The sequence below is a fragment of the Moschus berezovskii genome, chromosome 22 (assembly GCF_049115385.1).
Source record: "Moschus berezovskii isolate FMDL1 chromosome 22, NW_MosBer_1.0, whole genome shotgun sequence".
Classification (NCBI taxonomy): Eukaryota; Metazoa; Chordata; class Mammalia; order Artiodactyla; family Moschidae; genus Moschus; species Moschus berezovskii.
The window spans coordinates 51,178,222-51,200,916 of NC_142481.1; positions in this window are offsets into that span (position 1 = coordinate 51,178,222).

Genomic DNA, 22,695 nt, shown 5'->3' on the forward strand with positions numbered 1-22,695 from the left:
GCAGTAACAAGTAGCTCCTGGCTCTTAGTGATATAGCTCAGCAAATCCCACTCCTGCCGAACCCAGTGCCCCTTCCTGGGCAACTGCCCTCCACGCGGTGACTCAGTGATCCAGGCTGATTCCATCTTATTGCCCCATCCTTCCAACGGGGGCTTTCCATCTGCCGCAGAGGGGAAGTGGGCACACGGCAGTTGGGTAAGGACCCCCTCCCACCCCTCTCTTTACTGATGTGGCCTGGGAGTCACCCATGTCACTGCAGCTCACGGACCTGCCAGAACCAGGCATGGGTTGCCCTCCCCAGGGCCGGGAGGGCCGAGGAGTGCAGTTTTCCTATGAAAACCTATGGTGTCTCGCACACCCACCTCCTGTCCCTCACCTGTACCCCACTCCAGCAGAAAGCTCACGGCCCTGCACTAGAAGGCGCCCTCAACCCGTTTATGCAGTGATGCATAACTGCAAGGTGACCTTTCCCTGTCTCTGGAATTCAGGGCCCACACAGCTGGAACCACTTACCGGGCATTTAAACACATGTTGTCTTGGCAGAGCCCTTGGAATGCTGTGTGTGGTTCAAATCTAGAACCGAAATGTGTCCCAGGAGGTGTTTCACAAAAAGATGTTTCCTTGCTCAAATAACTGGGGAAACCCAGCTCTCCTCTATTTTCTTGGAGATGCACAATGCACGTAAGCATATTCAAGGCTCTGAAAAGTCCTGCAGTTAAACAGTCAGCATGGAAACCTGTATCAATTTTCTTAAGCCAGCACTTCCCAAACCTCTGCCAGCCTTGTGGGGTCATAACGCTGGGGATCGTGATGAAGTGCACAGTTAGCACCATGCCTGGCAACTCACAAGTCTTCAGTGGATGACGGCGGCACCAGGAGTTCTCCCCTGGCCTCAGCTTTCCCACCTGTAGAGTGGGAGAGTTAGATGTGTGCCCCTGTGATTCTTCACCTCTGATACCGCGGCACATGTGTGTGCTTTCATGTCTTGGGGCTCGAGTCGTTCTGGAGCAGGGGTTTCTTGCTCGAGTGCTTGTATTTCCTCTTCTCTCATGGACGATCATATTTGAATTAGACTCGAGGTTTTGGTCATAGACTGACTTGCTGTGCATCTTGCATAAACCACTCTCCTTTCTGGGGCTCATTTTCTCCATACCTGAAACTGTGGGCTTGACCTCTAACATCCTTTCTATTCTTGAAAGTTACAATGTCATGACTGTTCAACAATCCCTAACCAGTTTGATTTCTGAGTTATTAGCATACTTCCTTGTTTCCATTCCAGATTCTCTCTGCTTACTCGCTGAGATCTCTCAAGAATCTCACTGTTCAATGAGTCCCCGGGAGAGAAAATGCATTGTCGAAAATTCTTGCTGGAGTATAAATGCCTGAGAAAGAAAAATCTGGCCAGAAGGCCATGCAATGGGGAGCAGAGGGTTCGAGTGGGGCAACAGCAGGGGGCTGGGTGGGGGGCAGGCCAGCCACCAAGGGCTGCAGGTGGGATCTGCTTGAGTCAGTTAGAGTAAGTGTAGTTTATTCATTTGGGGATGGAAAAGTAGGAGGCAGTTCAGCATTGGTGATGGGGAGCCCCGAGCCAGGAGTGACCAGTTCGGAATTAATGGACACACCAAGCCTGTGGAAGTGGGCCTGGCATGTTTTCTGCCAGCCTTACCACTACAGAAGAGCAATTAGAAAATGCAGAGGAAGCACACAAGAAAAGTCACTTCTCTTGACATGCCACTGCTGACAGAGTGTGTGTCTGCTTTGCGTTTCCCATGGCTCCTGTAGTAACAGGATGAGCCATGCACTGCACAGCCCCGCTCAGAGAGGTGAGGTTGGAGTGGCTCGCCCTGGAGGCATGAAGCACATAAGCAGCAGTGCTAACGGCCTCGTCCCGCTTGCTCAGCTGAGCTGTGAGCAGTGCCGTGTTTCATCGCACACACGACAGGCTATAGGGCTGCTCAGCGCCACGGGGCTTCTCTGGGTCTCCCCACCTCGGTTACCTCCAGGCCAGGGCGCTGGAAGAGCAGAGCTGAAAGGGGTTTGTGATCATTCTGCCCAATGAGTCCTCTGATTAAAGGTTTAGAAGGTTTAAAAAGACAGGCTTGAGGGGGGCAGCAGGAGGAAGAAGAGGGAAAGGGCAGGGCTGTGTTTATGGAGCAATAAAAGGAACGTTATGCTCCGAGGCTCTGCTGAACGTCTCCACAGAAGCTGACCCTCTTGCCAGCTAATTCACGGCATAATAAATACTAATCCCACAAAGGGGGCCCCTGGAAGCCATCGGAGCCCTATCTCCTTGTAATCAGAGCTCCATTAAACGCCCGTCTTCCTGCACTCAGCAGCCTGGCCGACAGCCCCGCTGCAGGCCCCGCGCGGAGGTGAGGCAGCCTTGGAGCTGACCCGGCTGGCCCTGCCCACGCCTGCCCGTCCCCCTCGCTGCCCGGCTGTGGCCCTGTGGGCTGCCCGTCTCTGGGACCCCCTTGCAAGGCCCTGGCGGCAGGCCGGCCCTCTGCCTCTGTCGCTGGGCACTCCAGCGCCAGGCTGGGGTGCAGGGTGTCAAGCGCACCCTGTGAAGCGTGGTGGCGGCTCCAGGAGCTGTGCTGCGTCCATCACCGTGGCCCCCATTCTCCCCGCTGTTGGGGACGGAATCTCCATTTCACAGCCCGGACAGCCGGCTGTGAGTAAGCCACCTGTCTTGGGGTCACAGTGGAAGTGATGGAGTGGGGTTCGGACCCGTGGCTCCTCTTTGCCCCTCAGCCACCTGCCCTGGAAGCTCCTCTTTGGAGAAGCCAACTCTCCCTGCTGCTGTAGTGCATTCCATAACCATGCATCAGAATGTGTATTTTCCACTCCACAGGCATCGGAGCCTGCAGATATTCTGATATAAGTCTCCTATGGCCCAGGGGTCTGGAAGTTCCTTGCACAGAGGCCCCTCTTCACGCTCTGCCTCAGTTTCCCCAGTTCTGAGGTGGGCCAGCACGGGCTGCAGTGAGGAGTCAGTGGGAGAGGAGGAGTCCGAGATCACAGCTGTTGCTCGGCCCTGCGGCCCTCAGGCGGGCCGGGGTGGGCCTTCTCTGGACGCCCACCCACGACCTCCCTCCTTCTCCACCGTCTGCTTTGCCCACAGCCATCCTGTGCCACGCCGAAGTCGTGGTCCAGTCACGTGGCCCTCAGGGCTCAAAGTAGCAGGGGGCATCTTGGTCCTGAGGACCTTCAGGGGTCTGGTCGAGGGAACGAGGCGTTCCTAAGCTATTTAGCCCGGTCTCTGACCCCTGCACCCCTGGATTTGAGTCCAAGGGGGTGAGCCAGACAGATGCAGCGGTTGACCTGGCACCGCAGTCTGCTCTGCTGGCCGGGGCACTCCGCTCAGAGTCCCTGCCTGGAAGCCCAGGGGTGGGGGGCAGGGAAGATGGCCCCATACCACGGGCTCTCTCCCTGCCCTTTCGCTTGGCACTGCGGGTGTCTCACCAAGGTGGTACAGGCCGACGTCTGTGCTGCCTCTCCTGGGAGTGGGGGAAGGCCGCCAGGGAGGTGACAGGTACAGTGATGCTGATGGGTCGAGATGGCAGAAGTCAGAGCCCTCCCTGGTGGTCTGCTCAGGTACAGTGCAGGGTCCTGGGGCCGAGGCATCCAGTGTACACGCCAGGCGCTTGCAACAGCAGAGGTGTCCTCTCCCAGGTCCAGAGGCCAAGGGGAGGTCAGGGTCGCATGCCCTCCAGAGGCTCTGGGGAGGGTCCTTCCTGCCCCTCCAGCTTCCGGTGGTTCTAGGTGTCCCTTGATTTGTGCCCACATCACTCCAAGCTTGGCCCCCGTCTTCCCATGGCCTGCTTCCCCATGTCTTTCTGTGTCCCCTCGTACTGTAAGGACACAATCCCTGTGTTTAGAGCTGCCCTCATCCAGTATGACCTCATCCCAACTACTTACAGCTCACAGACCCTAGTTCCAAATAAGGTCATGCTATGAGGTTCCAGACCCACTCCAGTGTTCTTGCCTGGAGAATCCCAGGGACAGAGGAGCCTGGTGCGCTGCCATCTATGGGGTCACACTGAGTCGGACACGACTGAAGTGACTTAGCAGCAACAGCAGCATGAGGTTCCAGAAACATGTGAATTTGGGGGTGTACTGTTCACCCCCACAGGCCTTTCTTCTATACTACTTTATTCCCACTTCCCAGAGGAGGACACTGAGGTTTAGACTGGTAAAGCAATCATCAGGCCAGTGATGCTTTAAACCCGTCAGGTTTCCGGGCCCTGCTCTCAGCCTGCACATGTCCCACGGGCCCCATAGTGGAACTTTCTGGTGGTTTGACTACTGGAACCGGAGTTCCTGGTGACATCAGCAGCCAACAAAATGGCAAGGCCATGGATGGGCAGGAGGAAAGACAAGAAAGAGAAGGGAAGGCAAAGCCAGCCTGGGGGTGGAGGTGTCTCAGGACAAAACCTGGGAACGTGAGCCTTTCTCAGCAAAGTTCAGGTTCAAAAGTTCAAGCCTGCCACTCTCCAGAAGGCAAAACAGAGGCCACAGACCCTGCAGCCGCTGCGGCCGACCCCCTCCCCGCGCCCCCCGGCCCCGATTCTGGCAGTAGCAGACACTGCCTTTTTTCAGAGAGGGCTGGAGCAGGGGTGGCTATCAGGACGATGCTCCTCCTGCCATTCCACAAAACGTTAGCCCCTGAAATGGCATGAGCATCTCTTCTGTTTGTGAAATTCCAAAAGGAACCCTGGCTCACCTCGTCTGTCCGCCATTCCCTCTGAGCACACTCACCAGGGCCACAGGCCAGGCCTTTAGAAGGAGACACAAGCAGCTCTGTCCACGCGCGCGCTGTTTCCCATCGAGTGAGCACCTACTGTTTGCCTGACTTGGTCCTAGAGCCTGGGGATGGAGCAGTCGACAGCCAGCGACCTCTGCCCTGTGGCGCTTGTGGTTTCATGACCCGTCCTGTTACTTCCACTGGCTGCAGAGACCTCATCGTGGGGGTGCCCCCTGCAGAGCACTGGGAGGTGTTCTTAGAGGGGAGCCCAGTCCCTTACTTGCATCCCCGGGGCTCGTCTAACTGAGACGCAGGTCGTCCTTCTGTGGCCGGGCTGGGGGGTCTGCGTCTCCCCCTGCTGTCAGCGCCGCTGGTGCACAGACCACACATACGGCAGCCCCGCCCCTGACCTTGGTCCACAGGGAGGTCCTCCCCAGGGTGGCAAGGGCAAGCTGACCTCGAGGAGGTTTCCTGAAGTCTGGTCTGAGCACAGGACCTGGGAGCATGGACACCCTGTTTCTCCACATCCTGAAGCAGCGCGTGTGCCCCTCTGAGGTGCCTATGTGTCCTGTGGGCTGAGGTTTCAGAGATTTTTCCAGAAAGACTTCAGGGCTTGGAGTGACCAATCGCCTCCATGGGCCAGCCAGGCTGCCTCCCAGGCTCACCCCTCAGGAACCCGCTTACATTCCAAAGGAAGGAGGTCTTTCTGCCCAAGGCATTTATTGCTGAGCAATTTGTAACTAATTAGCCAGTGTGCAGTGATTAGACGCTTGCATAATAATTGCAGGTAATTGCCTCTTGACACCCGGAGCATCCACTGACCAGCTCAGAATGTCTTTTCCAATTAGCTCAACTACTCGGGAGGCCCTTGGAGGGAGGGAGCAAGCGGGTCTGTCCCCGGTCTCTCTGACACTTTCGGGTGAAGTCCTGCCTCAGGGATCATCGAGTGGGTGCCAGGCTCTGACAGCGACTCCAGCCCTCCTCAATTGGTTCCAGATGCAGCCACCCAGCGGGCCTCCAGTTCTATAAATAGCTCGCCCAGTCTGGGCGCCGACACAGAGATGGACAGCTCTGCCGTTCCCCGGGGCCTGCACCAGGGGCCACACACCAGTGCTGTCTTCTCCTCGCCCTGCTCCTGCACGGGGCACACCTGAATTCTGGCTCCCCAGCCATCAACAGTTTGCCTTTCTAACTGCCTTTGGGGTGTTTTCTCTGGAGCTAGGAGAAGGGGAGTCGTAAAGCATTGGAGGGAACAGAAACCACGGTGCCTGGCTCCACACAGCATCCCTGGGTCCACAGCCGACTCCACAAAGACGTCCTGTTGGAGAATTATCCCCCAGAGGAAAAAGCGGGGACAGCCAGTGTCCCCCACACCTCCCCTGTCTCTGGAGGTGACTCGGGGTGGCAGTCAGCCTTCTGGCGATTTCTCCGACTGCCTGTGTGCTGAGTGGGAGGAGGACCTTTGGAAGCTGCAGCGGGGAGGCCGGAGCCAGGTCTGGCTGTCGAGATGTGGGGATGAAGTCGCCTTATCCCTGGCCGGTCCCGCTCTGTTTTCTGGCCATGTTTTGAAGACAGCCAGGGCCTGGGTGGTACATGTGGCAGACATCAACTCTGGAGCCTGCTTTTGTAGAGTTCATTCGGAATGGGTGGTTTCCCTCATTTTCCTGCAGTGGTTTGCACGGAGCAGGGGTGGGGGGAGCCCAGAATGCTTTGAGCCACCTCTCCCCTCCCCGCCACCCCCCGCCCGTCGGATACGTGGATCCATAAACACGTCAGGAGGACAGTTGTAAAAGAGATGGATTTTGCTTCCCAACTGTATCCCCATCGGTCTGCCGCCAGATAATTCACGACTGCTTTTATGGTCAAGGTCCCCGGCTGTACGTCCAGCACCATGTGACCCAGGGGTGAGGGCACGGCTCGCCAGCAGCTCCATGGCCTGGAGCAAACTTACTGCGACTGGGTCTCAGTGCCCCTGCGAGCAGAAGTGGGTGAGAGACGGAATGTCTGTGATGCAGGCTCTCAGCCGTTCTTCCTTGTTATCTGTTAGACGGAGACAGTTTGTAGAACGTGCAGGATCCACACACGCTGGAGGCATCTGGAACCTGGTAGGCCTTGCAGGGAGCAAGGGAGGGAGGTGGCTGCAAATAAGGATGGGGCAGAGCTTCCCGATGTCGATCTTTTATATTCAGGGCCACATAAATGAATTTCCTCTAGACGTTATAAGCATCCTCTAAAGCCATCATCCTCCAGTATGCATCGTAGGATAGAGCCGTCTTCCTTCTTGTTGGGGTCGACCTGTATTCAGCAACGGGAAGACATTTAAGTGTACCCCTCAGTGCATTTTTCCTTGGCATGCGCACACCACCTAACCACCACCCAGACCAACGTCCGAAACATTTCCAGCCCCCAACAGGTACCCCCCACCTCCCGCCTGCTCCAGCCAATATAGCCCCCTTCCACAGGGAGGAAACTGCTGTCTGATCCCACGCTCTGAACGAGCCGTGTTGGTTCTTTCCTCTCCCCTCTCTCCCCTCCGCCCTTCTCCCCCGCTCTCTTCAATATATATTTTATTGAAGTGTAGTTGATTTATAATGTTGTGTTAGTTTCAGGCATACAGCACAGTGATTCAGTTAAACACACACATATTTCCAGACTCTTTCCCCTTGTAGGCTATTACAAAATACTGAGTTTCATTCCCGGTGCTATACAGTAGGTCCTCGTTGGTTATTTGGTAACCATAAATTTATTTTCTATGTCTGTAGGTCTGTTTCTGTTTTAGAAATAAGTTCATTTGTGTCTTTTAAAGAAGACTCCACATACAAGTAATAACATATAATATTTATCTTTCTCCGACTTCACTTAGTATAATAATCTCTAGGTCCCTCCATGTTGCTGCAAACGGCATTATTTTCATCTTTTTTATGACTGAGTGGTACTCCATTGTCTATGGGTATCACACCTTCTTTACCCATTCCTCTGTCGATGGACATTTAGGTTGCTTTGTGTCTAGGGGGGTGCACCCTGGAGTAGAACTGTGGCACAGGGCACATGGTCTGCATCACTAGAACATGTTACTGCTCTGAATTCTCCTGCCAACCCCGAGAAGGGTTTCATGTGTCACTGGGTGTCGTTTACATGTGAGGACCCCGGGGCACAGGCGGGTGAAAGCCATGGCCCAGGTTCACTCTCGTAAGTCAAGGAGCAGGGTTCCATCTCAGGCCGTTAGATCCCAGACTCCAGGGCTGAACTTTTAACCACCTCGATACGCTAGGACAGACTCACTGGCCCCACTCAAAGGGGAGACCCGGGTCACTCTTACTCTGAAAGCCTTGATCGTATCTTAAACTCACAACTTCCTCTCATGAAGGGGGTCACTCTCTAAGGACACAGCCCTTTTATAGGCGAAAAAAATATTTTCAGCACACACACCCGGGATCAGATTTTGGCTCAGTGAGCCAGTAGCTGTGTGACCCTGAGCAGCCTTGTGTGAGCAGATAAAGAGATAAACCACACACTGGGAGGCTGTGCGCAGGGCTCCTTTTGACATTCTCCTCAGATCCCACATAAAGAGAACCTCCTTATGATTAAGGGAAAGCTCCTGAACCACTGGGAGCAAGCCAAGGTTTGTCATCTTTCTTTCTTTCTTTTTTGGATTTATTTGGGAAAATCGTTCCTCTAAGACTGCAATTAACAGCCAAACAGCGTGAATATAATAGCACATGGTATTAACTGATCTGCCTAATGTTTTCTGTGTTCTTAACCTTTAATACCCTGAAACTATCTCCCTTCTCCCTCACAAGAGTTAGTATTTAAACTGATGAAAATGAACAAGGAAAAAGGAAATTCACTGTAGAAAAATTAGTTTTGCAGGTAACTTTTTCACAAGTGAGCCTTGAGGCTCTCTTGCTTGGTTTCACACCAGGAAAGAGGGGGTGCAGAGTCCACCCAAACTGGGGACACAGACTCTTAAGGATCCTGTGTGGGAAAATATGGGTGCAGTCTAGCCACAGGAGGCTGCTGACTTTGACACTGAAGGACAGGTGGGATGCAGATAGCCAGGCAAGAGAAAGAGCAGCAATAGTGATGGAGATAAGTTAAATCATCTGCCTATATCGGGACTGTTCATGTTCATTCGTTGGTTCACTCAGTCCATCCATCCATCCACCCACCATCCAGCCTCCCTCCCTCTCCCTTCCCTCCCTCCCTTCCATCCAGCCATCAGCCATTCATTCATCCTTCCTGCCTCCCACCCAGTCACCTATGTGACTCACTCCCTCGCTGCTTTTAGCTTTACACACAAAGATCATCTTCTCAGAAAGCCCTTCTCAGTCCACTCTAGAGAATTTTCAACTCTCCTGGCCCCCAGATTTCATGTGTTTTTCCTCAGCTTTCTATTTTCTTCCTTTTTAAGTCGAAGCATACTTGGCTTAAAATATTACTCTAAGTGTACACTGTGGTGTCTTATGTTTTTGTACAGTATACACCATAAAATGTTGTTACAGTATTATTGATTATATATTCCCTGTGATGCCTTACATCCCTGTGACTTACTTGTTTTATAACTGGTAGTTTGTACCTCTTAACTCCCTTCAGCTATTTCGCTCATCCCTCCACTTCCCTCCTGTCTGCAGCCAGTGGTTTCTTCTCTTTATGTGTGAGCGTGTTTCTATTTTTTTTATATTTGCTCATTTATTTTATTTTTTAGATTTCTTATACAAGTGAAAACATACAGTATTTGCTTTCACTATCTGACTTATTTCACTTCTCATAATAACCTCCAGGTCCATCCATGTTGTTGCAAAAGGCAAGGTTTTGTTCTTTTTATGGCTGCATGCTGTTTCACTGTTTGTCTCTTTATACACCGACAGCAGTCTGTCTGTCTGTATCACATGTTCTTATCCATTCATTTTCGATGGACACTTAGCTTCTTTCCATATCTTGGCTGTTGTAAAGAATGCTGAAATGAACACTGTGTGGATGTGCCTTTTTGAATTGTTGTTGTTCGTTGTTGTTCAGTCACTGAGCCGGGCCTGACTCTTTGCAGCCCCATACACTGCAGCTCACCAGGCTTCCCTGTCCTTCACCATCTCCTGGGGTTTGCTCAAACTCATGTCCACTGGGTCAGTGATGCCATCCAGCTATCTTGTCCTCTGTCACCCTCTTCTCCTCTTGCCTTCAATCTTTCCCACCATCAGGGGCTTTTCCAATGAGGCGGCTTTTCACATCAGGCAGCCAAAGTACTAGAGCTTCAGCTTCAGCATCAATCCTTCCAAAGAATATTCAGGGTTGATTTCCTTTAGGATCGACTGGGTTGATTTCCTTGCTTTCCAAGGGACTCTCAAGAGTCTTCTGCAGCATACAGTTCAGAAGCATCAATTCTTCAAAGCTCAGCCTTCTTTATGGTCCAACTCTCACATCCACACATGACTACTGGAAAAACCATAGCTTTGACTAGACAGATCTTTGTCAGCAAACTGATATCTTTCCTTTTTAATACACTGTCTAGGTTTCTCATAGCTTTCCTTCCATGAAGCAGGTGTCTTTTAATTTCATGGCTACAGTCACCGTCCACAGTGATTTTGGAGCCCAAGAAAATGAAATCTGTCACTGTTCCCACTTTTTCCCTTACTAGTTGCCATGAAGTGATGGGACCAGATGCCATGATCCTAGTTTTTTAAATGTTGAGTTTTAAGCCAGCTTTTTCACTCTCCTCTTTCACCTTCATCACAAGCTCTTTAGTTCCTCTTCACTTTCTGCCTTTAGAGTGGCATCATCTGTTTTTATATCCTTCAGATAAGTACTCGCAAGTGGCATTGTTGGATCGTGCAGTAGCTCTGCTTTCGGCTTTTCGAGGAAATCCTGCTCTTCCGTAGCGACTGCACCAATGATGCTCCCACCAGCAGTTCACCAGGGTTCCCCTCCCTCCACCAGCACTATTGTTTCTTGTCTTCTTGATGCCAGCCATTCTGACAGGCCTGAGGGGTTCTCTCATTGTGGTTTTGATTTGTATTGCCCTGATGACTAGTGATGTTGAGTGAGTGGAGGCCAGACCTCGAGCACTGAGTGGGGCTCGGACTGACCCTGGCTGTTCTTTCAAACAGGACAGAAACGCACAGAGAAGGCAGTGGCGGGTGCTGAGAGCAGGACCTGCTCCAGTGGCGCTCCCTGACCTCGGCTCCCTGCCCGCCCCCACCTCCGTCTCAGAAGCAGATGTTGCTCCAGGTGTTCCTGCCTCCTTGGCTGGGCTTGTACACGCAGCGCACATGCCCAGGGCCCCCTTCCGAGGCCTCTGGTTTTCGCCTGCTTCCTGCTTCCGCTGGGCTTCCAAAGGCCTTCTGTCCTCAGTCCAAACTGCCTAGAGGCTGCCAAACAGCTGGGATGTGGCTGCTGACAGCCAGAGTCAGCATCAAGCCGGGAGCCATGGCCGTATTCACCAAGCACGTCTCCTGTGCTAAGATTGTGGCTGTTATTCCTAGCACCGTCCACTAGCGATAAATGAGATTACTCCCGCATCTTGAAGATGGGGAGGTTTAGCTCCGAGGGGTTAGGTAAGTTTCCCAAGCTCACCCCTGGTCAGTGGCAGAGGTCACACTCCAGTACGGCGGGGCCATCTTGATGTGCCCTTGGCCATTGTGCCATATTGCCTCCTCTCCTTGGTGGGGCCTTGGGCCCAGCCCACCACGGCCTGTGTTTTATGGGTGCCAGGTCCTGATGAATCTTTGCCCCCTGCTGAAGGCAGCAAGTCCTCCTGGAGCCAGGCTCCTCAGCACACCCGGCGCTGGGAGTGGATGTGAGGCAATGGGGGTGGTGGGTGGGGGGTGGGGGTGCCTGTGGTGCTGCTGGATGGGACAGGCCTCCTCCTGCTGCCCCTCACTGTGGGCTCCTGGCTACAGAAGAAGTGCGTTCCTGCCCAGCTAGCGGGGCTGCTGCAGAGATGGGAAGGTTGATGCAGAGAGGCGTGCACTTGGTAGGAGTGTTCTGTGCCTTCCTGGCCCTCCCGGAAAGGGCCCCCTCAGAGCCAGGCCTCCCACACAAATTACCCTCATCCTTGGCAAGTCAGGGGCCTCCTCTGCCATCATCTCTGCTCACAGTTTTGTGTCTGGAGGAAGGACGTCTAACACAGACGTTTCTGAAGAGGCAGCTGCACACCAGGCTCCGTGTCACCAGGTTGACACGTCCCTCTCCTCGGGGCTGGGTGGGTGACTCTCCTGAGTCACTTGTTTTGCAGTGTCCTGGGCTGCACACACTGGGGGCTTGAAGCCACACACACTTACTGTCTCACAGTCCTGGAGGCTGGAACCTGGAATCAAGGCGTCAAGGCCGAGTCCTGCTGGAGGCTCTCAGGGAGGAACTCCCTGCCTCCCCCAGCTCCAGGTGCCCCAGGGATCCTCGTTTTGTGGCTGCTTCATTCCCTTTTCTTGTGAGGACACCTGTCATAACAAGTTTACAAGTCATCCTGATCCACTGTGACCATCGGCTCCCGCTTCGTGGGCACTCACACTCCCTGTCTCTAAGATGAGGATGTTGGGTCAGGTTCAGGGCTATGACCCTGGACATCCATCCCAGTCCTCTGAGAGCATTTGAAAGATACAAATGCCTGGCCCCTCACATTCCAGATCTACGGAGACAGGAAGCCCTGGAGCTCCAGGAGAAGTGGGGCTTATCGTACACCCTGGAAGAGCGAGAGTCTCCCAGGCGACTGCAGAGAATCCAGTGTAAGGACGACTGCTGGAGAACTTCCGGGGCAGGTCTCCTCCAGGAATCTTTTCAAGCTCAGACCCTGGAACTCCATGGCATGCCTGTCTCTCACTCAGACTAGGCAGTTGGTATAAGTCCCAAGCCTGGAAACTGGATCCAGACTGTCCAGTATCCTGAATCCAGAAATGCTGCAATTTCAGTAGGAAACACACACATCCAGCACAATGTCAAAGAATTTTTAATGTAATTAAAAAGTCAAAATTTGCTTTAAATTTCAGTCAGGTTGGGATGGAAACCATTGGCAAGACATTAGACATGTTTCTTAAAACAATGTGACTACTGTGTTGGTATTTATGCAGTGTCTTTGGCTGAGGTCTTCTCTGTGGCGAAAGACCCTTCATAGGGTATACAAGTGATGTCACTATGGCTCCCCAAAGTATGAATAATATTGGGCCCTATAGCAGGATGACAGCAATTGGCCCCAAATATACTAATAATGGAAAAGTATATTTTTAATTTTTTTTACAAATTCCGTCAGTCAGATCAGTCGCTCAGTTGTGTCTAACTCTTTGCAACCCCCATGGACTGCAGCACGCCAGACTTCCCTGTCCATCACCAACTCCTGGAGCTTGCTCAAACTCATGTCCACTGAGATGGTGATGCCATCCAACCATCTCATCCTCTGTCATCTCCTTCTCCTCCTGCCTTCAAACTTTCCCAGCATCAGAGTCTTCTCCAATGAGTCAGTTTTTCACATCAGGTGGCCAAAGTTTTAGAGTTTCAGCTTCAGCATCAGTCCTTCCAATGAATATTCAGGACTGATTTCCTTTAGGATTGACTGGTTTGATCTCTTTGCAGTTCAAGGGATGCTCAAGAGTCTTCTCCATCACCACAGTTCAAAAGCATCAGTTCTTTGGCGCTCAGTTTTCTTTATAGTCCAGCTCTCACATCCATACGTGACTACTGGAAAAACCATAACTTTGACTAGACAGACCTTTGTCAGCAAAGTAATGTCTCTGCTTTTTAATATGCTGTCTAGGTTTGTCATAGCTTTTCTTCCAAGGAGCAGGTGTCTTTTAATTTCATGGCTGCAGTCACCATCTGCAGTGATTTTGGAGCCCAATAAAACAAAGTCTGTCACTGTTTCCATTGTTTCCCCATCTATTTGCCATGAAGTGATGGGACCAGATGATCTTAGTTTTTGAATGTTGAGTTTTAAGCCAGTTTTTTCACCCTCCTCTTTCACTTTGATCCAGAGGCTCTTTAGTTCTTCTTTCCTTTCAGCCATAAGGGTGGTATCATCTGCGTGTCTGAGGTTATTGATATTTCTCCTGGCAATCTTGGTTCCAGCTTGTGCTTCATCCAGCCTGGCATTTCACATGATGTACTCTGCATATAAGTTAAATAAGCAGGGTGACAATGTACAGCTTTGACATACTCCTTTCCCAATTTGGAATGAGTCCATTGTTCCATGTCTGGTTCTAACTGTTGCTTCTTGACCTGCATGCAGGTTTCTCAGGAGGCAGGTAAGGTGGTCTGGTAATCCCATCTCTTGAAGAATTTTCCACAGTTTGTTGTGATCCACATGGTCAAAGACTTTGGCATAGTCAATAAAGCAGAAGTAGATTTTTTCTGAAACTCTCTTGCTTTTTCTATGATCCAACGGATGTTGGCAGTTTGATCTCTGGTTTCCCTGCCCTTTCTAAATCCAACTTAACATCTGGAAGTTCATGGTTCACGTACTGTTGAAGCCTGGCTTGGAGAATTTTGAGCATTCCTTTGCTAGCATGTGAGATGAATGCAATTGTGCGGTAGTTTGAATATTCTTTGGCATTGCCTTTCTTTGGGACTGGAATGAAAACGGACCTTTTCCAGGCTTGTGGCCACTGCTGAGTTTTCCAAATTTGCTGGCAACATGAGTGGCATATTAACGGCATCATTTTTTAGAATTTGAAATAGCTCAACTATTCAATAGGATTTGAATTATGATTCAATAGGATTTTAATTCAAATAGAATTTGAAATAGCTCAACTGGAATTCTGTCATCTCCACTAGCTTTGTTAGTAGTGATACTTCCTAAGGCCGACTTGACTTCACATTCCAGGAAGTCTGACTCTAGGTGAGTGATTACACCATCGTGGTTATCTGGGTCATGAAGGTCTTTTTTGTATAGTTCTTCTGTGTATTCTTGGCACCACCTCTTAATATCTTCTACTTCTGTTAGATCCATGCCATTTTTGTCCTTTATTGTGCCCATCTCTGCAGTCAATGGGGTCGCACAGGGTTGGACACAACTGAGCAACTGAACTTGCGTGAAATGTTCCCTCAATAACTCTAATTTTCTTGAAGAGATCTCTAATCTTTCCCATTCTATTGTTTTCCTCTATTTCTTTGCATTGATCACTGAGGAAGGCTTTCTTATCTCTCCTTGCTATTCTTTGGAACTCTGCATTCAGATGGGTATATTTTTCCTTTTTCCTTTTCCTTTAGCTTCTTTTCCTTTTTCAGCTATTTGTAAGGCCTCCTTAGACAACTATTTTGTCTTTTTGCATTTCTTTTTCTTGGGGATAATCTTGATCACTGCCTCTTGTACAATGTCATGAACCTCTGTCCATAGTTCTTCAGGCACTCTATCAGATCTAATCCCTTGAATCTATTTGTCACTTCCACCATATAATTGTAAGGGATTTGATTTAGGTCATACCTGAATGGTCACGATGGTGTGATCACTGACCTAGAGCCAGACATCTTGTAATGTGAAGTCAAGTGGGCCTTAGAAAGCATCACGACGAACAAAGCTAGTGGAGGTGATGGAATTCCAGTTGAGCTATTTCAAATCTTGAAAGATGATGCTGTGAAAGTGCTGCACTCAATATGCCAGCAAATTTGGAAAACTCAGCAGTGGCCACAGGACTGGGAAAGGTCAGTCTTTATTCCAATCCCAAAGAAAGGCAATGCCAAAGAATGCTCAAACTACTGCACAATTGCACTCATCTCACACACTAGTAAAGTCATGCTCAAAATTCTCCAAGCCAGGCTTCAGCAATATGTGAACCGTGAACTCCCAGATGTTCAAGCAGGTTTTAGAAAAGGCAGAGGCACCAGAGATCAAATTGCCAACATCCGCTGGATCATGGAGAAAGCAAGAGAGTTCCAGAAAAACATCTATTTCTGCTTCATTGACTATGCCAAAGCCTTTGACTGTGTGGATCACAATAAACTGTGGAACATTCTGAAAGAGATGGGAATCCCAGACCACCTGACCTGCCTCTTGAGAAACCTGTATGCAGGTCAGGAAGCAAGAGTCAGAACTGTACATGGAACAACAGACTGGTTCCAAATAGGAAAAGGAGTATGTCAAGGCTGTATATTGTCACCTTGCTTATTTAACTTATATGCAGAGTACATCATGAGGAACGCTGGGCTGGAAGAAGCACAAGCTGGAATCAAGATTGCTGGGAGAAATATCAATAACCTCAGATATGCAGATGACACCACCCTTATGGCAGAAAGTGAAGAGGAACTCAAAAGCCTCTTGATGAAAGTGAAAGAGGAGAGTGAAAAGATTGGCTTGAAGCTCAACATTCAGAAAACAAAGATCATGGCATCTGATCCCATCACTTCATGGGAAATAGATGGGGAAACAGTGGAAACAGTGTCAGACTTTGTTTTTTTGGGCTCCAAAATCACTGCAGATGCTGATTGCAGCCATGAAATTAAAAGACGCTTATTCCTTGGAAGGAAAGTTATGACCAACCTTGATAGTATATTAAAGAGCAGAGACAATACTTTGCCAACCAAGGTCCGTCTAGTCAAGGCAATGGTTTTTCCCGTGGTCATGTATGGATGTGAGAGTTGGACTGTGAAGAAAGCTGATCGCCGAAGAATTGATGCTTTTGAACTGTGGTGTTGGAGAAGACTCTTGCGAGTCCCTTGGACTGCAAGGAGATCCAACCAGTCCATTCTAAAGGAGATCAATCCTGGGTGTTCATTGGAAGGACTGATGCTAAAGCTGAAACTGCAATACTTTGGCCACTTCATGCGACGAGTTAACTCACTGGAAAAGACTGATGCTGGGAAGGATTGAGGGCAGGAGGAGAAGGGGACGACAGAGAATGAGATGGCTGGATGGCATCACTGACTCTATGGACATGAGTTTGAGTGAACTCCGGGAGTTGGTGATGGACAGGGAGGTCTGATGTGCTGTGATTCATGGGGTTGCAAAGAGTCGGACACTACTGAGCAACTGAACTAAACTGAACTGAATGGTCTAGTGGTTTTCCCTACTTTCTTCAATTTAAGTCTGAATTTGGCAATAACGAGTTCATGATCTGAGCAACAGTCAGCTCCTGGTCTTGTTTTTATTGTATAGAGCTTCTCCATCTTCGGCTGCAAAGAATATAATCCGTTTGATATCAATATTGACCTTGTGATGATGTCCATGGGTCAAGTCGTCTCTTGTATTGCTGGAAGAGGGTGTTTGCTATGACCAGGGTGTCATCTTGGCAAAACTCTGTTAGCATTTGCCCTGCTTCATTTTGTACTCCAATGCCAAACTTTCCTGTTACTCCAGGTGTCTCTTGACTTCCTACTTTTGCCTTCCAGTCCCCCATGATGAAAAGGACAGAGTTTGTTTATTATAGCTCTCTGGATGTCAGAGAGTTATACTTAAATATTTAAGTTTTTAATTACTTATTCTAAAGAGAGCAACACCTGAGATTGTGGCCACAGAGAACTGCCTTTGCTGAGCCAATAAGCACACGGTGTACCAGCGCCTGGTGCAGCCAGGCAGCCCAGGCTGACTGTCCAGGCTCCTTCGGCACCCCTCCCTCCCCGACATCTGTTTTAGCTCCACCACTGATCTGTCTTTCCCGAGTCAGGTCCTCATGATGGATTGTACCACGTGTCCAGCCGTCAATCACCAGGCTGCCGGTGGGCTCACACAGGGCAACTGCAACTGGGCCATCTTGAGGCTCCAAGTAATTTACCAGGTCTGGTTGTCTCCTCCGTTGAGTACCAAGTGGAAAAGCAATTTGCAGTGGGGTCAGCCGTGTAACAGGCTCCTCAGAGATCATCTGAGCAAGTCCCTCTAACAGAGAAGGCATCCTGAGGTGTGTTTAGGCCTGTTGCCCCTCTACCATCATCATCACTGTAAAGTTTATTTTGTTAAATAGCAGAATATTCACTTCTCACCCCTTGTCCTAGCACAGTTTCCGATGTCTCCTGCCCAGATTCTTATACTGAAGCTATCACCTCCAACATGGTGGTGTTTGGGGCCTTTGGGAAGGACTTAGAATTAGAAAGGTCATGAGGGCAGGGCTCTCTTGATGGGATTAGCATGTCCTTGTAGGAAGAGGAAGATACCTAGTGAGCAACTAGCCATTCACGAGCCAGGAGCAGGGCTCTCACTAGAAGAGCTGCCCTGATCGTGGCCTTCCCGCTAGAATCATAAAGTAAATGTTTGCTGTTTAAAGCGCTGGTCTCTGGTGTTTTGCTGCAGCAGCCCAAGCAGACTAAGACGCTGTTTTGTTTTTTTAATTGTTTTTAATTGAAAGATAATTGCTTTACAATAACAATATTGTGTTGGTTTCTGGCATACATCAACATGAATTTGCCTGCAATGCAGGAGATGCAGGTTCAATCCCTGGGTCGGGAAGATCCCCTGGAAGAGAGCATGGCAACCCACTGCAGTATTCTTGCCTGGGAAATCCCATGGACAGGGGAGCCTGGCAGGCTACAGTCCATGGAGTCACAAAGAGTCAGACCTGGCTGAGTGACTAAGCACCCGATACATATGTCCCCTCCCTCTTGAACCTCCCTCCACCTCCCACCCCTTCCCACCCCTCTCTGTTTCACTCATGGCAGTGTGTATGTTTCCATGCTGTTCTCTCCACCCATCCCACCCTCGCCTTCCTCCTCCCGTCCCCTCCCATGCCCACAGATCTGCTCTCCATGTCTGCGTAAGACATCGTTCTTTCAAATAAACCCAGTTGGGCTTGTGAGCTGCTGCTGTCAGTCTCACTGCCCAGCCGTCCGCAGGGGAGCTGGTAAAGCAGAGCATCTAGGCCCCTCGCGAAGGCTCTGATGTACCTGAGAAAAGCCCGTGCAGTAACAAAGACCTGGAACAGCCAGAAATAAATAAATGAATAAAATTATAAAAACAAACTCATAGCATTTAGCAAAAGAACACAGCTACCAGTCATTGAAAGGGGACAAGATATGGGACTTGTCCATCCGACATGAGTCTGAGCAAGCTCTGGGAGCTGGTGATGGACAGGGAAGTCTGGCATGCTACAGTCCATGGGGTCACAGAGAGTTGGACACAACTGAGTGACTGAACTGACCTGAACTGAAGGTATGGGACTGGCAAACCCTGGCTCGGCTGTTCACACCCGGGCGCCTCTTTGACCCTTAGTGTCCTCATCACCAGCAGAGAAGACCTTATTCTCTGTGCCCTGCAGGATTTTCATGTGGATTATATGGGTTGCAGCAGTCGTATTTTATCATTAGATTTTAAGTTTCTTGAGGGTAGAGAGAAATGCCTTTCCTTTTCTATATGACTACCGTATCTGGCTACCTGGAAAGATGCTTTAGTATTTGTTGAGTCCATGAATGCAGGAAAGGACTAGCCCAGTGTGGCATGTTCTCAGATTGTTAATGCACTGAAATTACTTCATCTTCCAATGATGGATTTTCAGACAAAGGAAACAAGAGAGTGTGAACAGAAAAGGACACAGGTTCTGGCGTCAGATGGCATTCGGCTTGATCTCTACTCCACCTTTGGCAAAATTAAATAACTTGCTTAGTTTTCCTCATCAGTAAAATGGATTTGTAGATGCTTTCCCCCTTGGAGAGGAGGTGAGAGCCTTAAAGTAGATCTCATATAGTAAGTACTTCATATATAGTACTTATTTGTTAAATAAAGTTTCCAGGAACAGGGCTTCATAAACCAGAGGGCCAAAATCAAATATTAATTTTTGTCCTTAGCAATAGTAGCCACTTTATTTGGGCCAATGGCAAAGCAGTTTTTGCACTCTGTATGTGTGCATGTAATATACAGAAAAAATGCCCCTCCCCCTGAAAAAAGACATTGCACCAAGTCCCTAGTGCAGTCTCAAAATAGAGAGGAGATCCATTTCTGGAGATGTTATTTGAATCCTGGAGCAAGCCTTGCCTGAAACTCCTAAACTACTCTTGGGCTGCTCTGATATATAAGCCAGTAAGTTTCCTTTGCAGAAGAACAGATAAGAATGTTGTCATTGCTCAAAACACATGGCAGTACAGATCTCAGAGCATGGGCTGGAGCCCAGATGTGGGGTTGGGGCTCACTCACCTCTTTGCCCCCGACTTTGCTAACTCCTGTGGTTAACGTAGCTTGCATCTGCCCACCCTCTGTGGAATCTTGCCCAGCTTGTGGGTGGGGTACCTAGATTAGAATCAGCAGCAAAGCCCCTCATTGTCAGACCACCTCCTGGAGCCCAGGGTTGGGGAGGATGGTGGCACAGGCATTGGCTTCCAATCAGATAAGGCACCCCCTTCACAGGGCATGGCAGGTCAGGTTTCACAGGCTGGACACATTTATAACAGCACAGTCTCCATGCGGAGGGTGGAGGGAGGGCGGGCAAGGGCCGGCGGGAGATTTGTCTCCTTAACAGTGGCTCTGACAGGCCTCGGAGTGAGATGTCATGGTCCATGGGGGATGTGAGTGGGGACGGGGCAGGAGCTGATCTGAAACATAAATTTGGGGGAAGCCGCTGGGGGACAGCTGGCCCAGGTCTGCAGAGCCTCGAGCTGCCCTCGGAAACGACAAGAGCTGACGCAGCTCCAGGCGTCTCGAGAAGCATGTTGTTCGTGTTCGTGCGTTTGATGCCCCTGCACCCTCAGCGGCAGGTGCTGTTCCCATGCCTGTTTTACACATGAAGGAACCATGGTACAGAGAGGTTAAGGTACTTCCCCCAGGCCACACAGCTAGTCAGTGGCAGAGCTGTGTCGAGAGCATGGGTCTTCTCATCCTGAGCTGTTCTCGAATCTACTGCAGGAAGGTTGCTGTCATTCGGTCAAGCATGTCCCATAACTGCCTGTAACAGACCAGCACTGGCAGCCCTGGCTTTCCCGGGCAGCGTCGTCTGGGGAACTTGAGCCTCTGTGGAGCTGACTGAGCCTAGGTTTGAACCCTCCCCCATCCCCCTCCCCGGCTTGGCTGGGCGGCACTGAGTAAGTAAAGCTGCCTCTCTGAATCTTAGACCATACACCCACACACCATTTAGGGTCGTGAGGTGAAAACCCAAAGAGCACAGAGTGCCTAGTTTGGAAAACTGGTTTTCAGAGCTCAGCTCTGGGCCCTGCCCTGGGTGCTCATCTTCCAAGGTACAGACTGGAGCGCGGTGGTCCCGACCCAGCTTTGCAGAGACAGTCTGTTGCTGAGGGCAGGGCGTGAACCAGGAGGAGCAGACCTCAGCCGCAGGCTGCCTGCACTTGCAGGTGACCGTGGGCCTCTCTCTCCTGCTTTGGAGATCAGCTTCACCATGTGCGACGGGCTAGGGCAACAGTTCATGAGCCCGGCCCTGCCATCCCCTGCCTCCCCTTACACATCCTGCTTTCCTTGATCCATGTGTGGCAGGGCTTTAATGTGTTAGTTTAAGTTAGGGGTTGAATTGTGTCCCCGCCAACAGTGTTGAATACCCATCCCGTCAGTACCTGTGAGCGTGACCTTAATGCAAACAGGGTCTTCATCAGCAGATGAAGATCAAGTTAAGACTGAGTTAAGATCGGAGTGGGCTGAATCCTCTATGGCTTACAGGTGTCCTTATGAAAGGGACACTCGCAGGGAGACACCACTGTGCAAGAAGGAGGCCAGAGATCAGGGTGATGCTGGGGACAGGCCTGGCAGGGCATCCTCACAGACCCAGAAGGAAGTGGCCCTGATCTCAGACTCTGGGCCTCCAGACTGCGGGAGAGGACGATTCTGTTGTTCAGGCCACCCGGCGTGTGGTCGTTTGTCCGGGCCGCCCCGGGACACACTCACCAGGTGGTTCCAATGTCCTGGCTTATTGGAAACAGAAAACAGCAGGGTTCCTTCTCACTCATGAATGTTCACATCCCTGGGGCTCTTTCTTGGAAGTGACAGGGTTCTGGAGCACTCTGGGGACAGCGCTAAATTCTATCAGAGGACAGATTTTTTGGGGTGACCCTCTGGAAGGTCCGGGTGAAGGGAGGGGCCTTGATCTTGGGTGCAGACAGGTGGGCATGGGAAAGGTCGCCACAGGCCTCACCTCACAACAGATGCTGTGGCCGCCTGCTGATAACCACCATAGGGCACAGGGGACAGGAGGCAATATCAGTGCAAGGCTCTCAGATAAGAGATGCAAACAGGGCCCGGCTGTCATTCCTGGCAGGCCATCAAAGCCTGTCACCCACCAGGGAGCGGGTGTTCCGGGAACCCGTCCTGGCGTGCAGCTGGTCACACGGCCCAGACACAGTCCTCCTGCCCCCTAGCACCCACCGCCCACGGCTGCTGGATACAGAGGAGTGTCGAGCCTTCCCAGAGAGCAGCTGCAGACACCAAGAGGGTGTCGGGGATGGACCTGGGGGTGTGTGGGACTCCGGGGTGGAGAGTCCCCGGTGGGAGGTGCCTGTGCACACAGCAGCTCCCTGTGCTATGCTGGGCCGTACTGGCCATCCTCCAGGACAGGGGTTCCCATGGGTGACTGTACCCCATGGGGGACCCGGCAATGCCCGCAGACAGTGTGGTTGTTATAACTGGGGGAGGGGTGCTACTGGCACTTAGTGTGGGGGCCAGGGGTGCTGCTCAGCACCCCACAGTGCACAGGACAGACCCCCACAAAGAATCATCTGGCCCCAAATGCCAACAGTGCCGAGGTGGGGAAGTCCTGTTCTTGGCCCGACTTCCCATAAGATGCTCTGAGATGGGGTTGTTCACTGGTTGCTTCAGGGGCTGTGCTGCTCCTCATGGGCACAGGGATGGGGGTGTACGATTCCGTGTGATTCCCAAGTGGCTGAGTGTAGTCTGTGTGCTCTCCCCATCCTCACTGCCCAGATGGGGTGCCAGGGCCAGAAGCAGGATGCGAGCTTCGCCCAGAGTGGAATCACAAGCCACATCTCCCATCTGCTCAGAGCCTCCCCCCTGAGTACTCGCTTATTCCTCCTTGGACTCTACCGTCTGCTCACCATCCAGAGTGACCCCGTTGAAGGCAAATCTGCCTCTATCACTTGTTACTGGAAACCTTCCAGCA